We start from the raw sequence: 22,987 nt of genomic DNA, 5'->3' as shown, positions 1-22,987 counted from the left end.
CAGGAGGCCCGGGTTCGATTTGCGGTGTCGGAAGTATTTTCTTTTATCTGCTGTCTTCAAATCTCCAATTTGCGCACGCTATGTAACTTGAATAGTTTTACCCTGTTGGCTGAATGGCTAAGCGATCGCTCCGTTCCTTTCAGTTCTCGGCGTGGTCTAGTGGCTAGGATACCTGGCTTTCCCCCAGGAGGCCCGAATTCAATTCCGGGTGTCGGAATTATTTTCTTTATGTGCTGTCATCAAGTCTCCAATTTGCGCACGGTATGTAACTTCAATAGTTTTACACTGTTGGCCGAATGGCTAAGCGATCGCTCTGTCCCTCTCCGTTCTCCGGCATGGTCTAGTGTCTAGGATACCTGGCTCTCACCCAGGAGGCCCGGGTAAGATTCCCGGTGTCGGAAGTACTTTCTTTTATCTGCTATTATCAAGTCTCCAATTTACGCACGCTATGTAACTTCAATAGTTTTACCCTGTTGGCCGAATGGCTAAGCGATCTCTCCATCCCTCTCCGTTCTCCGGCATGGTCTAGTGTCTAGGATACCTGGCTCTCACCAAGGAGGCCCGATTGCGATTCCCACTGTCGGAAGTATTTTCTTTTCTCTGCTGTCATTAAGTCTCCAATTTGCGCACGCTATGACTCTTCAATACTTTTACCTTTTTGGCCGAATCGCTAAGCGATCGCTCCGTCCCTCTCCGTTCTTCGGCATGGTCTAGTGGCTAGGATACCTGGCTCTCACCCAGGAGGCCCGGGTTCGATTGCCGGTGTCGGAAGTATTTTCTTTTATCTGCTGTCTTCAAATCTCCAATTTGCGCACGCTATGTAACTTGAATAGTTTTACCCTGTTGGCTGAATGGCTAAGCGATCGCTCCGTCCCTTTCAGTTCTCGGCGTGGTCTAGTGGCTAGGATACCTGGCTTTCCCCCAGAAGCCCGAATTCAATTCCCGGTGTCGGAAGTATTTTCTTTATGTGCTGTCATCAAGTCTCCAATTTGCGCACGGTATGTAACTTCAATAGTTTTACCCTGTTGGCCGAATGGCTAAGCGATCGCTCCGTCCCTCTCCATTCTCCAGCATGGTCTAGTGGCTAGGATACCTGGCTCTCCACTAGGATGCCCGGGTTCGATTCCTGGTGTCGAAGGTATTTTCTTTTATCTGCTGTCATCAAGTCTCCAATTTGCGCACGGTATGTAATTTCAATAGTTTTACCCTGTTGGCCGAATGGCTAAGTGATCTCTCCGTCCCTCTCCGTTCTCCTGCATGGTCTAGTGTCTAGGTAACCTGGCTCTCACCAAGGAGGCCCGATTGCGATTCCCGCTGTCGGAAGTATTTTCTTTTCTCTGCTATCATCAAGTCTCCAATTTGCGCACGCTATGACTCTTCAATGCTTTTACCTTGTTGGCCGAATCGCTAAGCGATCGCTCCGTCCCTCTCCGTTCTTCGGCATGGTCTAGTGGCTAGGATACCTGGCTCTCACCCAGGAGGCCCGGTTGCGATTCCGGTGTCGGAAGTATTTTCTTTTATCTGCTATCATCAAGTCTCCAATTTTCGCATGCTATGTAACTTCAATATTTTTACCTTGTTGGCCGAATCGCTAAGCGATTGCTCCGTCCCTCTCCATTCGTCGGCATGGTCTAATGGCTAGGATACCTGGTTCTCACCCAGGAGGCCTGGGTTCGATTTCCGGTGTCGAAGGTATTTTCTTTTATCTGCTGTCATCAAGTCTCCAATTTGCGCACGGTATGTAACTTCAATAGTTTTACCCTGTGCCGAATGGCTAAGCGATCTCTCCGTCCCTCTCCGTTCTCCGGCATGGTCTAGTGTCTAGGATACCTGGCTCTCATCCAGGAGACCCGGTTGCGATTCCGGTGTCGGAAGTATTTTCTTTTATCTGCTATCATCAAGTCTCCAATTTTCGCACGCTATGTAACTTCAATACTTTTACCTTGTTGGCCGAATCGCTAAGCGATCGCTCCGTCCCTCTCCGTTCGTCGGCATGGTCTAATGGCTAGGATACCTGGCTTTCACCCAGGAGGCCCGGGTTCGATTCTCGGTGTCGGAAGTATTTTCTTTTGTCTGCTGTCTTCAAATCTCCAATTTGCGCACGCTATGTAACTTAAATAGTTTTACCCTGTCGGCTGGATGGCTAAGAGATCGCTCCGTCCCTTTCCGTTCTCGGTGTGTTCTAGTGGCTAGGATACCTGGCTTTCACCCAGAAGGCCCGGGTTTGATTCCCGTTGTCGGAAGTATGTTCTTTTATCTGCTGTCATCAAGTCTTCCATTTTCGCACGCTATGTATCTTCAATAGTTTTACTCAGTTGGCCGAATGGCTAAGCGATCGCTCCGACCCTCTCTGTTCTTCGGCATGGTCTAGTGGCTTGGATACCTGGCTCTCACCCAGGAGGCCCGGGTACGATTCCCGGGGTCGGAAGTATTTCCTTTTATCTGCTATTTTCAAGTCTCCAATTTACGCACGCTATGCAACTTCAATAATTTTACCCTGTTGGCCAAATGGCTAAGCGATCGCTCCATTCCTTTTCGTTCTCGGCGTGGTCTAGTGGCTAGTATACCTGGCCTTCACCCAGGAGGCCTGGGTTCGATTCCCGGTGTCGAAAGTATTTTCTTTTATGTGCTGTCATCAAGTCTCCAATTTGCGTGCGCTATGTAACTTCAATACTATTACCCTGTTGGCCGAATGGCTAAACGTGCGCTCCGTCCCTCTCCGTTCTGCGGCATGGTCTAGTGGCTAGGATACCTGGCTGTCACCCAGGAGGCCCGGGTTCGATTTGCGGTGTCGGAAGTATTTTCTTTTATCTGCTGTCATCAAGTCTTCAATTTGCGCACGGTATGTATTTTCAATAGTTTTACTCTGTTGGCCGAATGGCTAAGCGATCGCTTCGTCCCTCTCCGTTCTCTGGCATGGTCTAGTGGCTTGAATACCTGGCTCTCACCCAGGAGGTCCGGGTACGATTTCCGGTGTCGGAAGTACTTTCTTTTATCTGCTATTATCAAGTCTCCAATTTACGCACGCTATGTAACTTCAATAATTTTACCCTGTTGGCCGAATGACTAAGTGATCGCTTTGTCCCTCTCCGTTCTCCGGCATGGTCTAGTGTCTAGGATACCTGGCTCTCACCCAGGAAGCCCGGGTACGATTCCCGGTGTCGAAGGTATTTTCCTTTATCTGCTATCATCACGTCTTCGATTTGCGTGCGCTATGTAGCTTCAATGCTTTTACCCTGTTGGCCGAATGGCTAAACGTGCGCTCCGTCCCTTTCCGTTCTCGGCGTGGTCTAGTGGCTGGTATACCTGGCTCTCACCCAGGAGGCCCGGGTTCGATTTGCGGTGTCGGAAGTATTTTCTTTTATCTTCTGTCTTCAAATCTCCAATTTGCGCACGCTATGTAACTTGAATAGTTTTACCCTGTTGGCTGAATGGCTAAGCGATCGCTCCGTTCCTTTCAGTTCTCGGCGTGGTCTAGTGGCTAGGATACCTGGCTTTCCCCCAGGAGGCCCGAATTCAATTCCCGGTGTCGGAATTATTTTCTTTATGTGCTGTCATCAAGTCTCCAATTTGCGCACGGTATGTAACTTCAATAGTTTTACACTGTTGGCCGAATGGCTAAGCGATCGCTCCGTCCCTCTCCATTCTCCATCATGGTCTAGTGGCTAGGATACCTGGCTCTCCACTAGGATGCCCGGGTTCGATTCCTGGTGTCGAAGGTATTTTCTTTTATCTGCTGTCATCAAGTCTCCAATTTGCGCACGGTATGTAATTTCAATAGTTTTACCCTGTTGGCCGAATGGCTAAGTGATCTCTCCGTCCCTCTTCGTTCTCCTGCATGGTCTAGTGTCTAGGATACCTGGCTCTCACCAAGGAGGCCCGATTGCGATTCCCGCTGTCGGAAGTATTTTCTTTTCTCTGCTATCATCAAGTCTCCAATTTGCGCACGCTATGACTCCAGGTATCCTAGACACTAGACCATGCCGGAGAACGGAGAGGGGTGGAGAGATTGCTTAGCCATTCGGCACAGATTAAACTGTTGAAGTTACATATCGTGCGCGAATTCGAGACTTTATGACAGCAGATATAAGAAAATACCTTCGACACCGGGAATCGAACACGGGCCTCCTGGGTGAGAGCCAGGTATCCTAGACACTAGACCATGCCAGAGATTTGAGAGGGACGGAGCGATCGCTTAGCCATTCGGCCAACAGGGTAAAACTATTGAAGATACATAGCGTGCGCAAATTGAAGACTTGATGACAGCAGCTAAAAGAAAATACTTCCGACACCACAAATCGAACCCGGGCCTCCTGATGAGAGCCAGGTATCCTAGCCACTAGACCATGCCGGAGAACGGAGAGGGACGGAGCGATCGCTTAGCGATTCGGCCAACAGGGTAAAAGTATTGAAGTTACATTGCGTGCGCAAATTGGGGACTTGATGATAGCAGATAAAAGAAAATACTTCCGACACCGGGAATCGAACCCGGGCCTCCTGGGTGAGAGCCAGGTATCCTAGCCACTAGACCATGCCGGAGAACGGAGAGGGATGGAGCGATCGCTTAGCGATTCGGCCAACAGGGTAAAAGTTTGAAGTTACATAGCGTGCGCAAATTGGAGACTTGATGATAGCAGATAGAAGAAAACACTTCCGACACCGGGAATCGAACCCGGGCCTCCTGGGTGAGAGCCAGGTATCCTAGCCACTAGACCATGCCGGAGAACGGAGAGGGACGGAGCGATCACTTAGCCATTTGGCAACAGGGTAAAAGTATTGAAGTTACATAGCGTGCGTAAATTGGATACTTGATAATAGCAGATAAAAAATACTTCCGACACCGGGAATCGTACCCGGGCCTCCTGGGTGAGAGCCAGGTGTCCAAGCCACTAGACCATGCCAGAGAACGGAGAGGGACGGAGCGATCGCTTAGCCATTCGGCCAACAGGGTGAAACTATTCAAGTTACATACCGTGCGCAAATTGGAGACTTGATGACAGCAGATAAAAGAATACTTCCGACACCAAGAATCGAACCAGGGTCTCCTGGGTGAGAGTCAGATATCCTAGCCACTAGACCACGCCGGAGAACGGAGAGGGACGGAGCGATCGCTTAGATATTCGGCCAACAGGGTAAAAGTATTGAAGTTACAAAGCATGCGCAAATTGGAGGCTTGAAGGCAGCAGATAAAAGAAAATACTTCCGACACCGGGAATCAAATCCAGGCCTCCTGGGTGAGAGCTAGGTATCCTAGCCACTAGACCATGCCGGAGAATGGAGAAGGACTGAGCGATCGCTTTGCCATTCGGCCAACAGGGTAAAAGTATTGAAGTTATATTGTATGCGCAAATTGGAGACTTGATGATAGCAGTTAAAAATACTTTTGACACCGGAAATCGCACGCGGGCCTCCTGGGTGAGAGCCAGGTATCCAAGCCACTAGAACATGCCGGAGAACGGAGAGGGACAGAGCGATCGCTTAGCCATTCGGCCAACAGCGTAAAAGTGTTGAAGTTATATAGCATGCGCAAATTGGAGACTTGATGATAGCAGATGAAAAAATACTTCCGACACCGGGAATCGGACGCGGGCCTCCTGGGTGAGAGCGCCATAGGTATCCTAGACACTAGATCATGCTGTAGAACGGAGAGGGACGGAGCGATCGCTTAGCCATTCGGCCAACAGGGTAAAACTATTGAAGTTACATAGCGTGCGCAAATTGGAGACTTGATGACAGCAGATAAAAGAAAATACTTCCGACACCGGGAATCGAACCCGGGCCTCCTGGGTGAAAGCCAGGTATCCTAGCCACTAGACCACACCGGAGACGGAGAGGAACGGAGCGATCGCTTAGATATTCGGCCAACAGGGTAAAAGTATTGAAGTTACAAAGCATGCGCAAATCGGTGGCTTGAAGACAGCAGATAAAAGAAAATACTTCCGACACCGGGAATCGAATCCAGGCCTCCTGGGTGAGAGCTAGGTATCCTAGCCACTAGACCATGCCTGAGAACGGAGAGGGACTGAGCGATCGCTTAGCCATTCGGCCAACAGGGTAAAAGTATTGAAGTTATATAGTGTGCGCAAATTGGAGACTTGATGATAGCAGATAAAAAATACTTCCGACACCGGGAATCGCACGCGGGCCTCCTGGGCTAGAGCCAGGTATCCAAGCCACTAGACCATGCTCGAGAACGGAGAGGGACTGAGCGATCGCTTAGCCATTCGGCCAACAGGGTAAAAGTATTGAAGTTATATATCATGCGCAAATTGGAGACTTGATGATAGCAGATGAAAAAATACTACCGACACCGGGAATCGGACGCGGGCCTCCTGGGTGAGAGCGCCATAGGTATCCAAGACACTAGACCATGCTGTAGAACGGAGAGGGACGGAGCGATCGCTTAGCCATTCGGCCAACAGGGTAAAACTATTGAAGTTACATAGCGTGCGCAAACTGGAGACTTGATGACAGCAGTTAAAAGAAAATACTTCCGACACCGGGAATCGAACCCGGGCCTCCTGGGTGAAAGCCAGGTAACCTAGCCACTAGACCATGCCGGAGAACGGAGAAGGACGGAGCGATCGCTTAGCCATTCGGCCAACAAGGTAGAAGTATTGAAGATACATAGCGTGCGCAATTTGGAGACTTGATGATAGCTGATAAAATAAAATACTCCCGACCCCAGGAATTGCAACCGGGCTTCCTGGGTGAGAGCCAGGTATCCTAGACCCTAGACCATGCCGGAGAATGGAGAGGGACGGAGAGATCGCTTAGCCATTCGGCCAACAGGGAAAAACTATTGAAGTTACATACCGTGCGCAAATTGGAGACTTGATGACAGCAGATAAAAGAAAAAACTTCTGACACCGGGAATCGTACCCGGGCCTGCTGGGTGAGAGCCAGGTATCCTAGCCACTAGACCATGCCAGAGATTTGAGAGGGACGGAGCGATCGCTTAGCCATTCGGCCAACAGGGTAAAATTATTGAAGATACATAGCGTGCGCAAATTGGAGGCTTCAAGACAGCAGATAAAAGAAAATACTTCCGACACCGGGAATCGAACCCGGGCCTCCTGGGTGAGAGCCAGGTATCCTAGCCACTAGACCATGCCGGAGAACGCAGAGGGGCGGAGCGATCGCTTAGCCATTTGGCCAACAGGGTAAAAGTATTGAAGTTACATAGCGTGCGTAAATTGGATACTTGATAATAGCAGATAAAAAATACTTCCGACACCGGGAATCGTACCCGGGCCTCCTGGGTGAGAGCCAGGTATTGAAGCCACTAGACCATGCCAGAGAACGGAGAGGGACGGAGCGATCGCTTAGCCATTCGGCCAACAGGGTGAAACTATTCAAGTTACATACCGTGCTCAAATTGGAAACTTGATGACAGCAGATAAAAAAAATACTTCCGACACCAAGAATCGAACCAGGGTCTCCTGGGTGAGAGCCAGATATACTAGCCACTAGACCACGCCAGAGAACGGAGAAGGACGGAGCGATCGCTTAGATATTCGGCCAACAGGGTAAAAGTATTGAAGTTACCAAGCATGCGCAAACTGGAGGCTTGAAGACAGCAAATACAAGAAAATACTTCCGACACCGGGAATCGAATCCAGGCCTCCTGGGTGAGAGCTAGGTATCCTAGCCACTAGACCATGCCGGAGAACGGAGAGGGACTGAGCGATCGCTTTGCCATTCGGCCAACAGGGTAAAAGTATTGAAGTTATATAGTATGCGCAAATTGGAGACTTGATGATAGCAGGTAAAAAATACTTCCGACACCGGGAATCGCACGCGGGCCTCCTGGGTGAGAGCCAGGTATCCAAGCCACTAGACCATGCCGGAGAACGGAGAGAGACAGAGCGATCGCTTAGCCATTCGGCCAACAGCGTAAAAGTATTGAAGATACATAGCGTGCGCAATTTGGAGACTTGATGATAGCTGATAAAAGAAAATACTCCCGACCCCAGGAATCGCAACCGGGCTTCCTGGGTGAGAGCCAGGTATCCTAGACACTAGACCATGCGGGAGAACGGAGAGGGACGGAGAGATCGCTTAGCCATTCGACCAACAGGGTAAAACTATTGAAGTTACATACCGTGCGCAAATTGAAGACTTGACGACAGCAGCTAAAAGAAAATACTTCCGACACCGCAAATCGAACCCGGGCCTCATGATGAGAGCCAGGTATCCTAGCCACTAGACCATGCCGGAGAACGGAATGGGACGGAGCGATCGCTTAGCGATTCGGCCAACAGGGTAAAAGTATTGAAGTTACATAGCGTGCGCAAATTGGAGACTTCATGATAGCAGATAAAAGAAAATACTTCCGACACCGGGAATCGAACCGGGCCTCCTGGGTGAGAGCCAGGTATCCTAGCCACTAGACCATGCCGGAGAACGGAGAGGGACGGAGCGATCGCTTAGCCATTTGGCCAACAGGGTAAAAGTATTGAAGTTACATAGCGTGCGTAAATTGGATACTTGATAATAGCAGATAAAAATACTTCCGACAACGGGAATCGTACCCGGGCCTCCTGGGTGAGAGCCAGTATCCAAGCCACTAGACCATGCCAGAGAACGGAGAGGGACGGAGCGATCGCTTAGCCATTCGGCCAACAGGGTGAAACTATTCAAGTTACATACCGTGCGCAAAATGGAGACTTGATGACAGCAGATAAAAAAATACTTCCGACACCAAGAATCGAACCAGGGTCTCCTGGGTGAGAGCCAGATATCCTAGCCACTAGACCACGCCGGAGAACGGAGAAGGACGGAGCGATCGCTTAGATATTCGGCCAACAGGGTAAAAGTATTGAAGTTACAAACCATGCGCAAATTGGAGGCTTGAAGACAGCAGATAAAAGAAAATACTTCCGACACCGGGAATCGAATCCAGGCCTCCAGGGTGAGAGCTAGGTATCCTAGCCACTAGACCATGCAGTAGAATGGAGAGGACGGAGCGATCGCTTAGCAATTTGGCCAACAGGGTAAAACTATTGAAGTTACATAGCGTGCGCAAATCGGAGACTAGATGACAGCAGATAAAAAAATACTTCTGACAGCGGGAATTGAACCCGGGCCTCCTGGGTGAGAGCCAGGTATCCTAGCCACTAGACCATGCCGGAGAACGGAGAGAGACGGAGCGATCGCTTAGTCATTCGACCAACAGGGTAAAACTATTGAAGTTACATAGCGTGCGCAAATCGGAGACTTGATGACAGCAGATAAAAAAATACTTCTGACACCGGGAATTGAACCCGGGCCTCCTGGGTGAGAGCCAGGTATCCTAGCCACTAGACCATGCCGGAGAACGGAGAGGGACGGAGCGATCGCTTAGTCATTCGACCAACAGGGTAAAAGTATTGCAGTTATACAGCGTGCGCAATTTGGAGACTTGATAATAGCAGATAAAAGAAAATAATTCTGACACCGCGAATCGAACCCGGGTCTCCTGGGTGAGAGCCAGATATCCTAGCCACTAGACCACGCCGGAGAACGCAAAGGGACGGAGCGATCGCTTAGCCATTTGACCAACACGGTAAAACTATTGAAGTTACATACCATGCGCAAATCGGAGACTTGATGATAGCATATAAAAGAAAATACCTCCGACACCGGGAATCGCAACCGGGCCTCCTGGGTGAGAGCCAGGTATCCTAGACACTAGACCATGCGGGAAACGGAGAGTAACGGAGCGATCGCTTAGCCATTCGGCCAACAGGGTAAAAGTATTGAAGTTACAAAGCATGCGCAAATTGGAGGCTTGAAGACAGCAGATAAAAGAAAATACTTCCGACACCGGGAATCGAACCAGGGCCTCCTGGGTGAAAGCCAGGTATCCTAGCCATTAGACCATGCCGGAGAATGGAGAAGGACGGAGCGATCGCTTAGCCATTCGGCCAACAAGGTAGAAGTATTGAAGATACATAGCGTGCGCAATTTGGAGACTTGATGATAGCTGATAAAAAAATACTCCCGACCCCAGGAATCGCAACCGGGCTTTCTGGGTGAGAGCCAGGCATCCTAGACACTAGATCATGCCGGAGAACGGAGAGGGACGGAGAGATCGCTTAGCCATTCGGCCAACAGGGTGAAACTATTGAAGTTACATACCGTGCGCAAATTGGAGACTTGATGACAGCAGATAAAAGAATACTTCCGACACCAATAATCGAACCAGGGTCTCCTGGGTGAGAGCCAGATATCCTAGCCACTAGACCACACCGGAGAACGGAGAGGGACGAAGCGATCGCTTAGATATTCGGCCAACAGGGTAAAAGAATCGAAGTTACAAAGAATGCGCAAATTGGAGGCTTGAAGACAGCAGATAAAAGAAAATACTTCCGACACCGGGAATCGAATCCAGGCCTCCTGGGTGAGAGCTAGGTATCCTAGCCACTAGACCATGCCTTAGAACGGACAGGGACTGAGCGATCGCTTTGCCATTCGGCCAACAGGGTAAAAGTATTGAAGTTATATTGTATGCGCAAATTGGAGACTTGATGATAGCAGGTAAAAAAATACTTCCGACACCGGGAATCGCACGCGGGCCTCCTGGGTGAGAGCCAGGTATCCAAGCCACTAGACCATGCCGGAGAACGGAGAGGGACAGAGCGATCGCTTAGCCATTCGGCCAACAGCGTAAAAGTATTGAAGTTATATAGCATGCGCAAATTGGAGACTTGATGATAGCAGATGAAAAAATACTTCCGACACCGCGAATCAGACGCGGGCCTCCTGGGTGAGAGCGCCATAGGTATCCTAGACACTAGATCATGCTGTAGAACGGAGAGGGACGGAGCGATCGCTTAGCCATTCGGCCAACAGGGTAAAACTATTGAAGTTACATAGCGTGCGCAAATTGGAGACTTGATGACAGCAGATAAAAGAAAATACTTCCGACACCGAGAATCGAACCCGGGCCTCCTGGGTGAAAGCCAGGTATCCTAGCCACTAGACCATGCCGGAGAACGGAGAAGGACGGAGCGATCGCTTAGCCATTTGGCCAACAGGGTAAAAGTATTGAAGTTACATAGCGTGCGTAAATTGGATACTTGATAATAGCAGATGAAAAAATACTTCTTACACCGGGAATCGGACGCGGGCCTCCTGGGTGAGAGCGCCATAGGTATCCTAGACACTAGACCATGCTGTAGAACGGAGAGGGACAGAGCGATCGCTTAGCCATTCGGCCAACAGCGTAAAAGTATTGAAGTTATATAGCCTGCGCAAATTGGAGACTTGATGATAGCAGATAAAAGAAAATACTTCCGACACCGGGAATCGTACCCGGGTCTCCTGGGTGAGAGCCAGGTGTCCAAGCCACTAGACCATGCCAGAGAACGTAGAGGGACGGAGCGATCGCTTAGCCATTCGGCCAACAGGGGGAAACTATTCAAGTTACATACCGTGCGCAAATTGGAGACTTGATGACAGCAGATAAAAAAATACTTCCGACACTGGGAATCGAACCCGGGCCTCCTGGGTGAAAGCCAGGTATCTTAGCCACTAGACCATGCCGGAGAATGGAGAGGGACAGAGCGATCGCTTAGCCATTCGGCCAACAGGGTAAAAGTATTGAAGTTATATAGCATGCGCAAATTGGAGACTTGATGATAGCAGATGAAAAAATACTTCCGACACCGGGAATCGGACGCGGGCCTCCTGGGTGAGAGCGCCATAGGTATCCTAGACACTAGACCATGCTGTAGAACGGAGAGGGACGGAGCGATCGCTTAGCCATTCGGCCAACAGGGTAAAACTATTGAAGTTAGATAGCGTGCGCAAATTGGAGACTTGATGACAGCAGATAAAAGAAAATACTTCCGACACCGGGAATCGAACCCGGGCCTCCTGGGTGAAAGCCAGGTATCCTAGCCACTAGACCATGCCAGAGAACGGAGAGGGACGGAGCGATCGCTTAGCAATTCGGCCAACAGGGTAAAAGTATTGAAGTTACATAGCGTGCGCAAATTGGAGACTTGATAATAGCAGATAAAAAATACTTCCGACACCGGGAATCGTACCCTGGCCTCCTGGGTGAGAGCCAGGTGTCCAAGCCACTAGACCATGCCAGACAACGGAGAGGGACGGAGCGATCGCTTAGCCATTCAGCCAACAGGGTGAAACTATTCAAGGTACATACCGTGCGCAAATTGGAGACTTGATGACAGCAGATAAAAGAATACTTCCGACACCAAGAATCGAACCAGGGTCTCCTGGGTGAGAGCCAGATATCCTAGCCACTAGACCACGCCGGAGAACGGAGAGGGACGGAGCGATCGCTTAGATATTCGGCCAACAGGGTAAAAGTATTGAAGTTATAAAGCATGCGCAAATTGGAGGCTTGAAGACAGCAGATAAAAGAAAATACTTCCGACACCGGGAATCGATTCCAGGCCTCCTGGGTGAGAGCTAGGTATCCTAGCCACTAGACCATGCCGGAGAATGGAGAGGGACTGAGCGATCGCTTTGCCATTCGGCCAAAAGGGTAAAAGTATTGAAGTTATATAGTATGCGCAAATTGGAGACTTGATGATAGCAGGTAAAAAAATACTTCCGACACCGGGAATCGCACGCGGGCCTCCTGGGTGAGAGCCAGGTATCCAAGCCACTAGACCATGCCGGAGAACGGAGAGGGACAGAGCGATCGCTTAGCCATTCGGCCAACAGCGTAAAAGTATTGAAGTTATAAAGCATGCGCAAATTGGAGACTTGATGATAGCAGATGAAAAAATACTTCCGACACCGGGAATCGGACGCGGGCCTCCTGGGTGAGAGCGCCATAGGTATCCTAGACACTAGATCGTGCTGTAGAACGGAGAGGGACGGAGCGATCGCTTAGCCATTCGGCCAACAGGGTAAAACTATTGAAGATACATAGCGTGCGCAATTTGGAGACTTGATGATAGCTGATAAAAGAAAATACTCCTGACCGCAGGAATCGCAACCGGGCTTCCTGGGTGAGAGCCAGGTATCCTAGACAATAGACCATGCGGGAGAACGGAGAGGACGGAGAGATCGCTTAGCCATTCGACCAACAGGGTAAAACTATTGAAGTTACATACCGTGCGCAAATTGAAGACTTGATGACAGCAGCTAAAAGAAAATACTTCCGACACCGCAAATCGAACCCGGGCCTCCTGATGAGAGCCAGGTATCCTAGCCACCAGACCATGCCGGAGAACGGAGAGGGACGGAGCGATCGCTTAGCGATTCGGCCAACAAGGTAAAAGTATTGAAGTTACATAGCGTGCGCAAATTGGAGACTTCATGATAGCAGATAAAAGAAAATACTTCCGACACCGGGAATCGAACCCGGGCCTCCTGGGTGAGAGCCAGGTATCCTAGCCACTAGACCATGCCGGAGAACGGAGAGGGACGGAGCGATCGCTTAGCCATTTGGCCAACAGGGTAAAAGTATTGAAGTTACAAACCATGCGCAAATTGGAGGCTTGAAGACAGCAGATAAAAGAAAATACTTCCGACACCGGGAATCGAATCCAGGCCTCCAGGGTGAGAGCTAGGTATCCTAGCCACTAGACCATGCCGGAGAACGGAGAGGGACTGAGCGATCGCTTAGCCATTCGGCCAACAGGGTAAAAGTATTGAAGTTATATCGTATGCGCAAATTGGAGACTTGATGATAGCAGATAAAAAATACTTCCGACACCAGGAATCGCACGTGGGCCTCCTGGGTGAGAGCGCCGTAGGTATCCTAGACACTAGACCATGCAGTAGAATGGAGAGGGACGGAGCGATCGCTTAGCCATTCGGCCAACAGGGTAAAACTATTGAAGTTACATAGCGTGCGCAAATCGGAGACTCGATGACAGCAGATAAAAAAATACTTCTGACACCGGGAATTGAACCCGGGCCTCCTGGGTGAGAGCCAGGTATCCTAGCCACTAGACCATGCCGGAGAACGGAGAGGGACGGAGCGATCGCTTAGTCATTCGACCAACAGGGTAAAACTATTGAAGTTACATAGCGTGCGCAAATCGGAGACTTGATGACAGCAGATAAAAAAATACTTCTGACACCGGGAATTGAACCCGGGCCTCCTGGGTGAGAGCCAGGTATCCTAGCCACTAGACCATGCTGGAGAACGGAGAGGGACGGAGCGATCGCTTAGTCATTCGACCAACAGGGTAAAAGTATTGCAGTTATACAGCGTGCGCAATTTGGAGACTTGATAATAGCAGATAAAAGAAAATAATTCTGACACCGCGAATCGAACCCGGGTCTCCTGGGTGAGAGCCAGATATCCTAGCCACTAGACCACGCCGGAGAACGCAAATGGACGGAGCGATCGCTTAGCCATTTGACCAACACGGTAAAACTATTGAAGTTACATACCATGCGCAAATTGGAGACTTGATGATAGCATATAAAAGAAAATACCTCCGACACCGGGAATCGCAACCGGGCCTCCTGGGTGAGAGCCAGGTATCCTAGACACTAGACCATGCGGGAAACGGAGAGTAACGGAGCGATCGCTTAGCCATTTGGCCAACAGGGTAAAAGTATTGAAGTTACAAAGCATGCGCAAATTGGAGGCTTGAAGACAGCAGATAAAAGAAAATACTTCCGACACCGGGAATCGAACCGGGTCCTCCTGGGTGAAAGCCAGGTATCCAAGCCATTAGACCATGCCGGAGAACGGAGAAGGACGGAGCGATCGCTTAGCCATTCGGCCAACAAGGTAGAAGTATTGAAGATACATAGCGTGCGCAATTTGGAGACTTGATGATAGCTGATAAAAAAAAATACTCCCGACCCCAGGAATCGCAACCGGGCTTTCTGGGTGAGAGCCAGGCATCCTAGACACTAGACCATGCCGGAGAACGGAGAGGTACGGAGAGATCGCTTAGCCATTCGGCCAACAGGGTAAAACTATTGAAGTTACATACCGTGCGCAAATTGGAGACTTGATGACAGCAGATAAAAGAATACTTCCGACACCAAGAATCGAACCAGGGTCTCCTGGGTGAGAGCCAGATATCCTAGCCACTAGACCACACCGGAGAACGGAGAGGGACGGAGCGATCGCTTAGATATTCGGCCAACAGGGTAAAAATATCGAAGTTACAAAGCATGCGCAAATTGGAGGCTTGAAGACAGCAGATAAAAGAAAATACTTCCGACACCGGGAATCGAATCCAGGCCTCCTGGGTGAGAGCTAGGTATCCTAGCCACTAGACCATGCCTTAGAACGGAGAGGGACTGAGCGATCGCTGTGCCATTCGGCCAACAGGGTAAAAGTATTGAAGTTATATTGTATGCGCAAATTGGAGACTTGATAATAGCAGGTAAAAAAATACTTCCGACACCGGGAATCAGACGCGGGCCTCCTGGGTGAGAGCGCCACAGGTATCCTAGACACTAGATCATGCTGTAGAACGGAGAGGGACGGAGCGATCGCTTAGCCATTCAGCCAACAGGGTAAAACTATTGAAGTTACATAGCGTGCGCAAATTGGAGACTTGATGACAGCAGATAAAAGAAAATACTTCCGACACCGAAAATCGAACCCGGGCCTCCTGGGTGAGAGCCAGGTGTCCAAGTCACTAGACCATGCCAGAGAACGTAGAGGGACGGAGCGATCGCTTAGCCATTCGGCCAACAGGGGGAAACTATTCAAGTTACATACCGTGCGCAAATTGGAGACTTGATGACAGCAGATAAAAAAATACTTCCGACGCCGGGAATCGAACCCGGGCCTCCTGGGTGAAAGCCAGGTATCCCAGCCACTAGACCATGCCGGAGAACGGAGAGGGACTGAGCGATCGCTTAGCCATTTGGCCAACAGAGTAAAAGTATTGAAGTTACATAGCGTGCGTAAATTGGATACTTGATAATAGCAGATAAAAAATACTTCCGACACCGGGAATCGTACCCAGGCCTCCTGGGTGAGAGCCAGGTGTCCAAGTCACTAGACCATGCCGGAGAACGGAGAGGGACAGAGCGATCGCTTAGCCATTCGGCCAACAGGGTAAAAGTATTGAAGTTACAAAGCATGCGCAAATTGGAGGCTTGAAGACAGCAGATAAAAGAAAATACTTCCGACACCGGGAATCGAACCAGGGCCTCCTGGGTGAAAGCCAGGTATCCTAGCCATTAGACCATGCCGGAGAATGGAGAAGGACGGAGCGATCGCTTAGCCATTCGGCCAACAAGGTAGAAGTATTGAAGATACATAGCGTGCGCAATTTGGAGACTTGATGATAGCTGATAAAAAAAATACTCCCGACCCCAGGAATCGCAACCGGGCTTTCTGGGTGAGAGCCAGGCATCCTAGACACTAGACCATGCCGGAGAACGGAGAGGGACGGAGAGATCGCTTAGCCATTCGGCCAACAGGGTGAAACTATTGAAGTTACATACCGTGCGCAAATTGGAGACTTGATGACAGCAGATAAAAGAATACTTCCGACACCAATAATCGAACCAGGGTCTCCTGGGCGAGAGCCAGATATCCTAGCCACTAGACCACACCGGAGAACGGAGAGGGACGGAGCGATCGCTTAGATATTCGGCCAACAGGGTAAAAGAATCGAAGTTACAAAGAATGCGCAAATTGGAGGCTTGAAGACAGCAGATAAAAGAAAATACTTCCGACACCGGGAATCGAATCCAGGCCTCCTGGGTGAGAGCTAGGTATCCTAGCCACTAGACCATGCCTTAGAACGGACAGGGACTGAGCGATCGCTTTGCCATTCGGCCAACAGGGTAAAAGTATTGAAGTTATATTGTATGCGCAAATTGGAGACTTGATGATAGCAGGTAAAAAAATACTTCCGACACCGGGAATCGCACGCGGGCCTCCTGGGTGAGAGCCAGGTATCCAAGCCACTAGACCATGCCGGAGAACGGAGAGGGACAGAGCGATCGCTTAGCCATTCGGCCAACAGCGTAAAAGTATTGAAGTTATATAGCATGCGCAAATTGGAGACTTGATGATAGCAGATGAAAAAATACTTCCGACACCGCGAATCAGACGCGGGCCTCCTGGGTGAGAGCGCCATAGGTATCCTAGACACTAGATCATGCTGTAGAACGGAGAGGGACGGAGCGATCGCATAGCCATTCGGCCAACAGGGTAAAACTATTGAAGTTACATAGCGTGCGCAAATTGGAGACTTGATGACAGCAGATAAAAGAAAATACTTCCGACACCGAGAATCGAACCCGGGCCTCCTGGGTGAAAGCCAGGTATCCTAGCCACTAGACAATGCCGGAGAACGGAGAAGGACGGAGCGATCGCTTAGCCATTTGGCCAACAGGGTAAAAGTATTGAAGTTACATAGCGTGCGTAAATTGGATACTTGATAATAGCAGATGAAAAAATACTTCTTACACCGGGAATCGGACGCGGGCCTCCTGGGTGAGAGCGCCATAGGTATCCTAGACACTAGACCATGCTGTAGAACGGAGAGGGACAGAGCGATCGCTTAGCCATTCGGCCAACAGCGTAAAAGTATTGAAGTTATATAGCCTGCGCAAATTGGAGACTTGATGATAGCAGATAAAAGAAAATACTTCCGACACCGGGAATCGTACCCGGGCCTCCTGGGTGAGAGCCAGGTGTCCAAGCCACTAGACCATGCCAGAGAACGTAGAGGGACGGAGCGATCGCTTAGCCATTCGGCCAACAGGGGGAAACTATTCAAGTTACATACCGTGCGCAAATTGGAGACTTGATGACAGCAGATAAAAAAAAATACTTCCGACACTGGGAATCGAACCCGGGCCTCCTGGGTGAAAGCCAGGTATCCTAGCCACTAGACCATGCCGGAGAACGGAGAGGGACAGAGCGATCGCTTAGCCATTCGGCCAACAGGGTAAAAGTATTGAAGTTATATAGCATGCGCAAATTGGAGACTTGATGATAGCAGATGAAAGAAAATACTTCCGACACCGGGAATCGAACCCGGGCCTCCTGGGTGAAAGCCAGGTATCCTAGCCACTAGACCATGCCGGAGAACGGAGAGGGACGGAGCGATCGCTTAGCGATTCGGCCAACAGGGTAAAAGTATTGAAGTTACATAGCGTGCGCAAATTGGAGACTTGATAATAGCAGATAAAAAATACTTCCGACACCGGGAATCGTACCCTGGCCTCCTGGGTGAGAGCCAGGTGTCCAAGCCACTAGACCATGCCAGACAACGGAGAGGGACGGAGCGATCGCTTAGCCATTCAGCCAACAGGGTGAAACTATTCAAGTTACATACCGTGCGCAAATTGGAGACTTGATGACAGCAGATAAAAGAATACTTCCGACACCAAGAATCGAACCAGGGTCTCCTGGGTGAGAGCCAGATATCCTAGCCACTAGACCACGCCGGAGAACGGAGAGGGACGGAGCGATCGCTTAGATATTCGGCCAACAGGGTAAAAGTATTGAAGTTATAAAGCATGCGCAAATGGGAGGCTTGAAGACAGCAGATAAAAGAAAATACTTCCGACACCGGGAATCGATTCCAGGCCTCCTGGGTGAGAGCTAGGTATCCTAGCCACTAGACCATGCCGGAGAACGGAGAGGGACTGAGCGATCGCTTAGCCATTCGGCCAACAGGGTAAAAGTATTGAAGTTACAAAGCATGCGCAAATTGGAGGCTTGAAGACAGCAGATAAAAGAAAATACTTCCGACACCGGGAATCGAAAGGGGCCTCCTGGGTGAAAGCCAGGTATCCTAGCCATTAGACCATGCCGGAGAACGGAGAAGGACGGAGCGATCGCTTAGCCATTCGGCCAACAAGGTAGAAGTATTGAAGATACATAGCGTGCGCAATTTGGAGACTTGATGATAGCTGATAAAAAAAAAATACTCCCGACCCCAGGAATCGCAACCGGGCTTTCTGGGTGAGAGCCAGGCATCCTAGACACTAGACCATGCCGGAGAACGGAGAGGTACGGAGAGATCGCTTAGCCATTCGGCCAACAGGGTAAAACTATTGAAGTTACATACCGTGCGCAAATTGGAGACTTGATGACAGCAGATAAAAGAATACTTCCGACACCAAGAATCGAACCAGGGTCTCCTGGGTGAGAGCCAGATATCCTAGCCACTAGACCACACCGGAGAACGGAGAGGGACGGAGCGATCGCTTAGATATTCGGCCAACAGGGTAAAAGTATCGAAGTTACAAAGCATGCGCAAATTGGAGGCTTGAAGACAGCAGATAAAAGAAAATACTTCCGACACCGGGAATCGAATCCAGGCCTCCTGGGTGAGAGCTAGGTATCCTAGCCACTAGACCATGCCTTAGAACGGAGAGGGACTGAGCGATCGCTTTGCCATTCGGCCAACAGGGTAAAAGTATTGAAGTTATATTGTATGCGCAAATTGGAGACTTGATGATAGCAGGTAAAAAAATACTTCCGACACCGGGAATCAGACGCGGGCCTCCTGGGTGAGAGCGCCACAGGTATCCTAGACACTAGATCATGCTGTAGAACGGAGAGGGACGGAGCGATCGCTTAGCCATTCAGCCAACAGGGTAAAACTATTGAAGTTACATAGCGTGCGCAAATTGGAGACTTGATGACAGCAGATAAAAGAAAATACTTCCGACACCGAAAATCGAACCCGGGCCTCCTGGGTGAGAGCCAGGTGTCCAAGTCACTAGACCATGCCAGAGAACGTAGAGGGACGGAGCGATCGCTTAGCCATTCGGCCAACAGGGGGAAACTATTCAAGTTACATACCGTGCGCAAATTGGAGACTTGATGACAGCAGATAAAAAATACTTCCGACGCCGGGAATCGAACCCGGGCCTCCTGGGTGAAAGCCAGGTATCCTAGCCACTAGACCATGCCGGAGAACGGAGAGGGACTGAGCGATCGCTTAGCCATTTGGCCAACAGAGTAAAAGTATTGAAGTTACATAGCGTGCGTAAATTGGATACTTGATAATAGCAGATAAAAAATACTTCCGACACCGGGAATCGTACCCGGGCCTCCTGGGTGAGAGCCAGGTGTCCAAGTCACTAGACCATGCCAGAGAACGTAGAGGGACGGAGCGATCGCTTAGCCGTTCGGCCAACAGGGGGAAACTATTCAAGTTACATACCGTGCGCAAATTGGAGACTTGATGACAGCAGATAAAAAAATACTTCCGACGCCGGGAATCGAACCCGGGCCTCCTGGGTGAAAGCCAGGTATCCTAGCCACTAGACTATGCCGGAGAACGAAGAAGGACGGAGCGATCGCTTAGCCATTTGGCCAACAGGGTAAAAGTATTGAAGTTACATAGCGTGCGTAAATTGGATACTTGATAATAGCAGATAAAAAATACTTCCGACACCGGGAATCGTACCCGGGCCTCCTGGGTGAGAGCCAGGTATCCTAGCCACTAGACCATGCCGGAGAACGGAGAGGGACAGAGCGATCGCTTAGCCATTCGGCCAACACGGTAAAACTATTGAAGTTACATACCATGCGCAAATTGGAGACTTGATGATAGCATATAAAAGAAAATACCTCCGACACCGGGAATCGCAACCGGGCCTCCTGGGTGAGAGCCAGGTATCCTAGACACTAGACCATGCGGGAAACGGAGAGTAACGGAGCGATCGCTTAGCCATTCGGCCAACAGGGTAAAAGTATTGAAGTTACAAAGCATGCGCAAATTGGAGACTTGATGATAGCAGATGAAAAAATACTTCCGACACCGGGAATCGGACGCGGGCCTCCTGGGTGAGAGCGCCATAGGTATCCTAGACACTAGACCATGCTGTAGAATGGAGAGGGACGGAGCGATCGCTTAGCCATTCGGCCAACAGGGTAAAACTATTGAAGTTAGATAGCGTGCGCAAATTGGAGACTTGATGACAGCAGATAAAAGAAAATACTTCCGACACCGGGAATCGAACCCGGGCCTCCTGGGTGAAAGCCAGGTATCCTAGCCACTAGACCATGCCAGAGAACGGAGAGGGACGGAGCGATCGCTTAGCAATTCGGCCAACAGGGTAAAAGTATTGAAGTTACATAGCGTGCGCAAATTGGAGACTTGATAATAGCAGATAAAAAATACTTCCGACACCGGGAATCGTACCCTGGCCTCCTGGGTGAGAGCCAGGTGTCCAAGCCACTAGACCATGCCAGACAACGGAGAGGGACGGAGCGATCGCTTAGCCATTCAGCCAACAGGGTGAAACTATTCAAGGTACATACCGTGCGCAAATTGGAGACTTGATGACAGCAGATAAAAGAATACTTCCGACACCAAGAATCGAACCAGGGTCTCCTGGGTGAGAGCCAGATATCCTAGCCACTAGACCACGCCGGAGAACGGAGAGGGACGGAGCGATCGCTTAGATATTCGGCCAACAGGGTAAAAGTATTGAAGTTATAAAGCATGCGCAAATTGGAGGCTTGAAGACAGCAGATAAAAGAAAATACTTCCGACACCGGGAATCGATTCCAGGCCTCCTGGGTGAGAGCTAGGTATCCTAGCCACTAGACCATGCCGGAGAATGGAGAGGGACTGAGCGATCGCTTTGCCATTCGGCCAAAAGGGTAAAAGTATTGAAGTTATATAGTATGCGCAAATTGGAGACTTGATGATAGCAGGTAAAAAAATACTTCCGACACCGGGAATCGCACGCGGGCCTCCTGGGTGAGAGCCAGGTATCCAAGCCACTAGACCATGCCGGAGAACGGAGAGGGACAGAGCGATCGCTTAGCCATTCGGCCAACAGCGTAAAAGTATTGAAGTTATAAAGCATGCGCAAATTGGAGACTTGATGATAGCAGATGAAAAAATACTTCCGACACCGGGAATCGGACGCGGGCCTCCTGGGTGAGAGCGCCATAGGTATCCTAGACACTAGATCGTGCTGTAGAACGGAGAGGGACGGAGCGATCGCTTAGCCATTCGGCCAACAGGGTAAAACTATTGAAGATACATAGCGTGCGCAATTTGGAGACTTGATGATAGCTGATAAAAGAAAATACTCCTGACCGCAGGAATCGCAACCGGGCTTCCTGGGTGAGAGCCAGGTATCCTAGACAATAGACCATGCGGGAGAACGGAGAGGACGGAGAGATCGCTTAGCCATTCGACCAACAGGGTAAAACTATTGAAGTTACATACCGTGCGCAAATTGAAGACTTGATGACAGCAGCTAAAAGAAAATACTTCCGACACCGCAAATCGAACCCGGGCCTCCTGATGAGAGCCAGGTATCCTAGCCACCAGACCATGCCGGAGAACGGAGAGGGACGGAGCGATCGCTTAGCGATTCGGCCAACAAGGTAAAAGTATTGAAGTTACATAGCGTGCGCAAATTGGAGACTTCATGATAGCAGATAAAAGAAAATACTTCCGACACCGGGAATCGAACCCGGGCCTCCTGGGTGAGAGCCAGGTATCCTAGCCACTAGACCATGCCGGAGAACGGAGAGGGACGGAGCGATCGCTTAGCCATTTGGCCAACAGGGTAAAAGTATTGAAGTTACAAACCATGCGCAAATTGGAGGCTTGAAGACAGCAGATAAAAGAAAATACTTCCGACACCGGGAATCGAATCCAGGCCTCCAGGGTGAGAGCTAGGTATCCTAGCCACTAGACCATGCCGGAGAACGGAGAGGGACTGAGCGATCGCTTAGCCATTCGGCCAACAGGGTAAAAGTATTGAAGTTATATCGTATGAGCAAATTGGAGACTTGATGATAGCAGATAAAAAATACTTCCGACACCAGGAATCGCACGTGGGCCTCCTGGGTGAGAGCGCCGTAGGTATCCTAGACACTAGACCATGCAGTAGAATGGAGAGGGACGGAGCGATCGCTTAGCCATTCGGCCAACAGGGTAAAACTATTGAAGTTACATAGCGTGCGCAAATCGGAGACTCGATGACAGCAGATAAAAAAATACTTCTGACACCGGGAATTGAACCCGGGCCTCCTGGGTGAGAGCCAGGTATCCTAGCCACTAGACCATGCCGGAGAACGGAGAGGGACGGAGCGATC

The 22,987-nt window shown here is 49.9% G+C and overlaps 37 non-coding genes across 37 annotated transcripts; 2 read left to right on the top strand and 35 right to left on the bottom strand.

Annotated features, from left to right (window-relative positions):
• The first annotated feature begins 699 nt into the window (after positions 1-699).
• TRNAE-CUC (transfer RNA glutamic acid (anticodon CUC)) lies at positions 700-771 on the top strand. The gene has a single exon. It is a non-coding gene; the product is annotated as a tRNA-Glu (tRNA).
• A 1,209-nt stretch (positions 772-1,980) lies between these two features.
• On the top strand, positions 1,981-2,059 carry TRNAE-UUC (transfer RNA glutamic acid (anticodon UUC)). Its single transcript has one exon. It is a non-coding gene; the product is annotated as a tRNA-Glu (tRNA).
• A 2,408-nt stretch (positions 2,060-4,467) lies between these two features.
• Positions 4,468-4,539, bottom strand: TRNAE-CUC (transfer RNA glutamic acid (anticodon CUC)). Its single transcript has one exon. It is a non-coding gene; the product is annotated as a tRNA-Glu (tRNA).
• A 112-nt stretch (positions 4,540-4,651) lies between these two features.
• TRNAE-CUC (transfer RNA glutamic acid (anticodon CUC)) lies at positions 4,652-4,723 on the bottom strand. Its single transcript has one exon. It is a non-coding gene; the product is annotated as a tRNA-Glu (tRNA).
• A 109-nt stretch (positions 4,724-4,832) lies between these two features.
• TRNAE-CUC (transfer RNA glutamic acid (anticodon CUC)) lies at positions 4,833-4,904 on the bottom strand. Its single transcript has one exon. It is a non-coding gene; the product is annotated as a tRNA-Glu (tRNA).
• An 849-nt stretch (positions 4,905-5,753) lies between these two features.
• On the bottom strand, positions 5,754-5,825 carry TRNAE-UUC (transfer RNA glutamic acid (anticodon UUC)). Its single transcript has one exon. It is a non-coding gene; the product is annotated as a tRNA-Glu (tRNA).
• Positions 5,826-6,491: 666 nt separating this feature from the next.
• On the bottom strand, positions 6,492-6,563 carry TRNAE-UUC (transfer RNA glutamic acid (anticodon UUC)). The gene has a single exon. It is a non-coding gene; the product is annotated as a tRNA-Glu (tRNA).
• A 483-nt stretch (positions 6,564-7,046) lies between these two features.
• TRNAE-CUC (transfer RNA glutamic acid (anticodon CUC)) lies at positions 7,047-7,118 on the bottom strand. The gene has a single exon. It is a non-coding gene; the product is annotated as a tRNA-Glu (tRNA).
• A 479-nt stretch (positions 7,119-7,597) lies between these two features.
• Positions 7,598-7,669, bottom strand: TRNAE-CUC (transfer RNA glutamic acid (anticodon CUC)). Its single transcript has one exon. It is a non-coding gene; the product is annotated as a tRNA-Glu (tRNA).
• A 664-nt stretch (positions 7,670-8,333) lies between these two features.
• Positions 8,334-8,404, bottom strand: TRNAE-CUC (transfer RNA glutamic acid (anticodon CUC)). The gene has a single exon. It is a non-coding gene; the product is annotated as a tRNA-Glu (tRNA).
• A 291-nt stretch (positions 8,405-8,695) lies between these two features.
• TRNAE-CUC (transfer RNA glutamic acid (anticodon CUC)) lies at positions 8,696-8,767 on the bottom strand. The gene has a single exon. It is a non-coding gene; the product is annotated as a tRNA-Glu (tRNA).
• Positions 8,768-9,062: 295 nt separating this feature from the next.
• TRNAE-CUC (transfer RNA glutamic acid (anticodon CUC)) lies at positions 9,063-9,134 on the bottom strand. The gene has a single exon. It is a non-coding gene; the product is annotated as a tRNA-Glu (tRNA).
• Positions 9,135-9,245: 111 nt separating this feature from the next.
• TRNAE-CUC (transfer RNA glutamic acid (anticodon CUC)) lies at positions 9,246-9,317 on the bottom strand. Its single transcript has one exon. It is a non-coding gene; the product is annotated as a tRNA-Glu (tRNA).
• Positions 9,318-9,799: 482 nt separating this feature from the next.
• Positions 9,800-9,871, bottom strand: TRNAE-UUC (transfer RNA glutamic acid (anticodon UUC)). The gene has a single exon. It is a non-coding gene; the product is annotated as a tRNA-Glu (tRNA).
• A 1,034-nt stretch (positions 9,872-10,905) lies between these two features.
• TRNAE-UUC (transfer RNA glutamic acid (anticodon UUC)) lies at positions 10,906-10,977 on the bottom strand. The gene has a single exon. It is a non-coding gene; the product is annotated as a tRNA-Glu (tRNA).
• A 300-nt stretch (positions 10,978-11,277) lies between these two features.
• TRNAE-CUC (transfer RNA glutamic acid (anticodon CUC)) lies at positions 11,278-11,349 on the bottom strand. Its single transcript has one exon. It is a non-coding gene; the product is annotated as a tRNA-Glu (tRNA).
• A 111-nt stretch (positions 11,350-11,460) lies between these two features.
• Positions 11,461-11,532, bottom strand: TRNAE-UUC (transfer RNA glutamic acid (anticodon UUC)). Its single transcript has one exon. It is a non-coding gene; the product is annotated as a tRNA-Glu (tRNA).
• A 300-nt stretch (positions 11,533-11,832) lies between these two features.
• TRNAE-UUC (transfer RNA glutamic acid (anticodon UUC)) lies at positions 11,833-11,904 on the bottom strand. The gene has a single exon. It is a non-coding gene; the product is annotated as a tRNA-Glu (tRNA).
• Positions 11,905-12,197: 293 nt separating this feature from the next.
• TRNAE-CUC (transfer RNA glutamic acid (anticodon CUC)) lies at positions 12,198-12,269 on the bottom strand. Its single transcript has one exon. It is a non-coding gene; the product is annotated as a tRNA-Glu (tRNA).
• Positions 12,270-13,305: 1,036 nt separating this feature from the next.
• Positions 13,306-13,377, bottom strand: TRNAE-CUC (transfer RNA glutamic acid (anticodon CUC)). Its single transcript has one exon. It is a non-coding gene; the product is annotated as a tRNA-Glu (tRNA).
• Positions 13,378-13,859: 482 nt separating this feature from the next.
• Positions 13,860-13,931, bottom strand: TRNAE-CUC (transfer RNA glutamic acid (anticodon CUC)). Its single transcript has one exon. It is a non-coding gene; the product is annotated as a tRNA-Glu (tRNA).
• A 111-nt stretch (positions 13,932-14,042) lies between these two features.
• Positions 14,043-14,114, bottom strand: TRNAE-CUC (transfer RNA glutamic acid (anticodon CUC)). Its single transcript has one exon. It is a non-coding gene; the product is annotated as a tRNA-Glu (tRNA).
• A 482-nt stretch (positions 14,115-14,596) lies between these two features.
• On the bottom strand, positions 14,597-14,668 carry TRNAE-UUC (transfer RNA glutamic acid (anticodon UUC)). The gene has a single exon. It is a non-coding gene; the product is annotated as a tRNA-Glu (tRNA).
• A 1,036-nt stretch (positions 14,669-15,704) lies between these two features.
• TRNAE-UUC (transfer RNA glutamic acid (anticodon UUC)) lies at positions 15,705-15,776 on the bottom strand. Its single transcript has one exon. It is a non-coding gene; the product is annotated as a tRNA-Glu (tRNA).
• A 295-nt stretch (positions 15,777-16,071) lies between these two features.
• On the bottom strand, positions 16,072-16,143 carry TRNAE-UUC (transfer RNA glutamic acid (anticodon UUC)). The gene has a single exon. It is a non-coding gene; the product is annotated as a tRNA-Glu (tRNA).
• Positions 16,144-17,178: 1,035 nt separating this feature from the next.
• TRNAE-UUC (transfer RNA glutamic acid (anticodon UUC)) lies at positions 17,179-17,250 on the bottom strand. The gene has a single exon. It is a non-coding gene; the product is annotated as a tRNA-Glu (tRNA).
• A 300-nt stretch (positions 17,251-17,550) lies between these two features.
• Positions 17,551-17,622, bottom strand: TRNAE-CUC (transfer RNA glutamic acid (anticodon CUC)). The gene has a single exon. It is a non-coding gene; the product is annotated as a tRNA-Glu (tRNA).
• A 113-nt stretch (positions 17,623-17,735) lies between these two features.
• TRNAE-UUC (transfer RNA glutamic acid (anticodon UUC)) lies at positions 17,736-17,807 on the bottom strand. The gene has a single exon. It is a non-coding gene; the product is annotated as a tRNA-Glu (tRNA).
• Positions 17,808-17,920: 113 nt separating this feature from the next.
• TRNAE-UUC (transfer RNA glutamic acid (anticodon UUC)) lies at positions 17,921-17,992 on the bottom strand. The gene has a single exon. It is a non-coding gene; the product is annotated as a tRNA-Glu (tRNA).
• A 293-nt stretch (positions 17,993-18,285) lies between these two features.
• On the bottom strand, positions 18,286-18,357 carry TRNAE-CUC (transfer RNA glutamic acid (anticodon CUC)). The gene has a single exon. It is a non-coding gene; the product is annotated as a tRNA-Glu (tRNA).
• A 1,405-nt stretch (positions 18,358-19,762) lies between these two features.
• On the bottom strand, positions 19,763-19,834 carry TRNAE-UUC (transfer RNA glutamic acid (anticodon UUC)). Its single transcript has one exon. It is a non-coding gene; the product is annotated as a tRNA-Glu (tRNA).
• Positions 19,835-20,127: 293 nt separating this feature from the next.
• TRNAE-UUC (transfer RNA glutamic acid (anticodon UUC)) lies at positions 20,128-20,199 on the bottom strand. Its single transcript has one exon. It is a non-coding gene; the product is annotated as a tRNA-Glu (tRNA).
• Positions 20,200-20,309: 110 nt separating this feature from the next.
• On the bottom strand, positions 20,310-20,381 carry TRNAE-CUC (transfer RNA glutamic acid (anticodon CUC)). Its single transcript has one exon. It is a non-coding gene; the product is annotated as a tRNA-Glu (tRNA).
• A 484-nt stretch (positions 20,382-20,865) lies between these two features.
• On the bottom strand, positions 20,866-20,937 carry TRNAE-UUC (transfer RNA glutamic acid (anticodon UUC)). Its single transcript has one exon. It is a non-coding gene; the product is annotated as a tRNA-Glu (tRNA).
• Positions 20,938-21,230: 293 nt separating this feature from the next.
• TRNAE-CUC (transfer RNA glutamic acid (anticodon CUC)) lies at positions 21,231-21,302 on the bottom strand. The gene has a single exon. It is a non-coding gene; the product is annotated as a tRNA-Glu (tRNA).
• A 1,036-nt stretch (positions 21,303-22,338) lies between these two features.
• TRNAE-CUC (transfer RNA glutamic acid (anticodon CUC)) lies at positions 22,339-22,410 on the bottom strand. Its single transcript has one exon. It is a non-coding gene; the product is annotated as a tRNA-Glu (tRNA).
• A 482-nt stretch (positions 22,411-22,892) lies between these two features.
• TRNAE-CUC (transfer RNA glutamic acid (anticodon CUC)) lies at positions 22,893-22,964 on the bottom strand. The gene has a single exon. It is a non-coding gene; the product is annotated as a tRNA-Glu (tRNA).
• Between the last annotated feature and the right edge of the window lie 23 nt (positions 22,965-22,987).

The sequence above is a fragment of the Rhipicephalus microplus genome, chromosome 3 (assembly GCF_043290135.1).
Source record: "Rhipicephalus microplus isolate Deutch F79 chromosome 3, USDA_Rmic, whole genome shotgun sequence".
NCBI lineage: Eukaryota > Metazoa > Arthropoda > Arachnida > Ixodida > Ixodidae > Rhipicephalus > Rhipicephalus microplus.
Note: the sequence above shows the minus strand (reverse complement) of the source record. Positions and strands in the feature narration are given on the sequence as shown.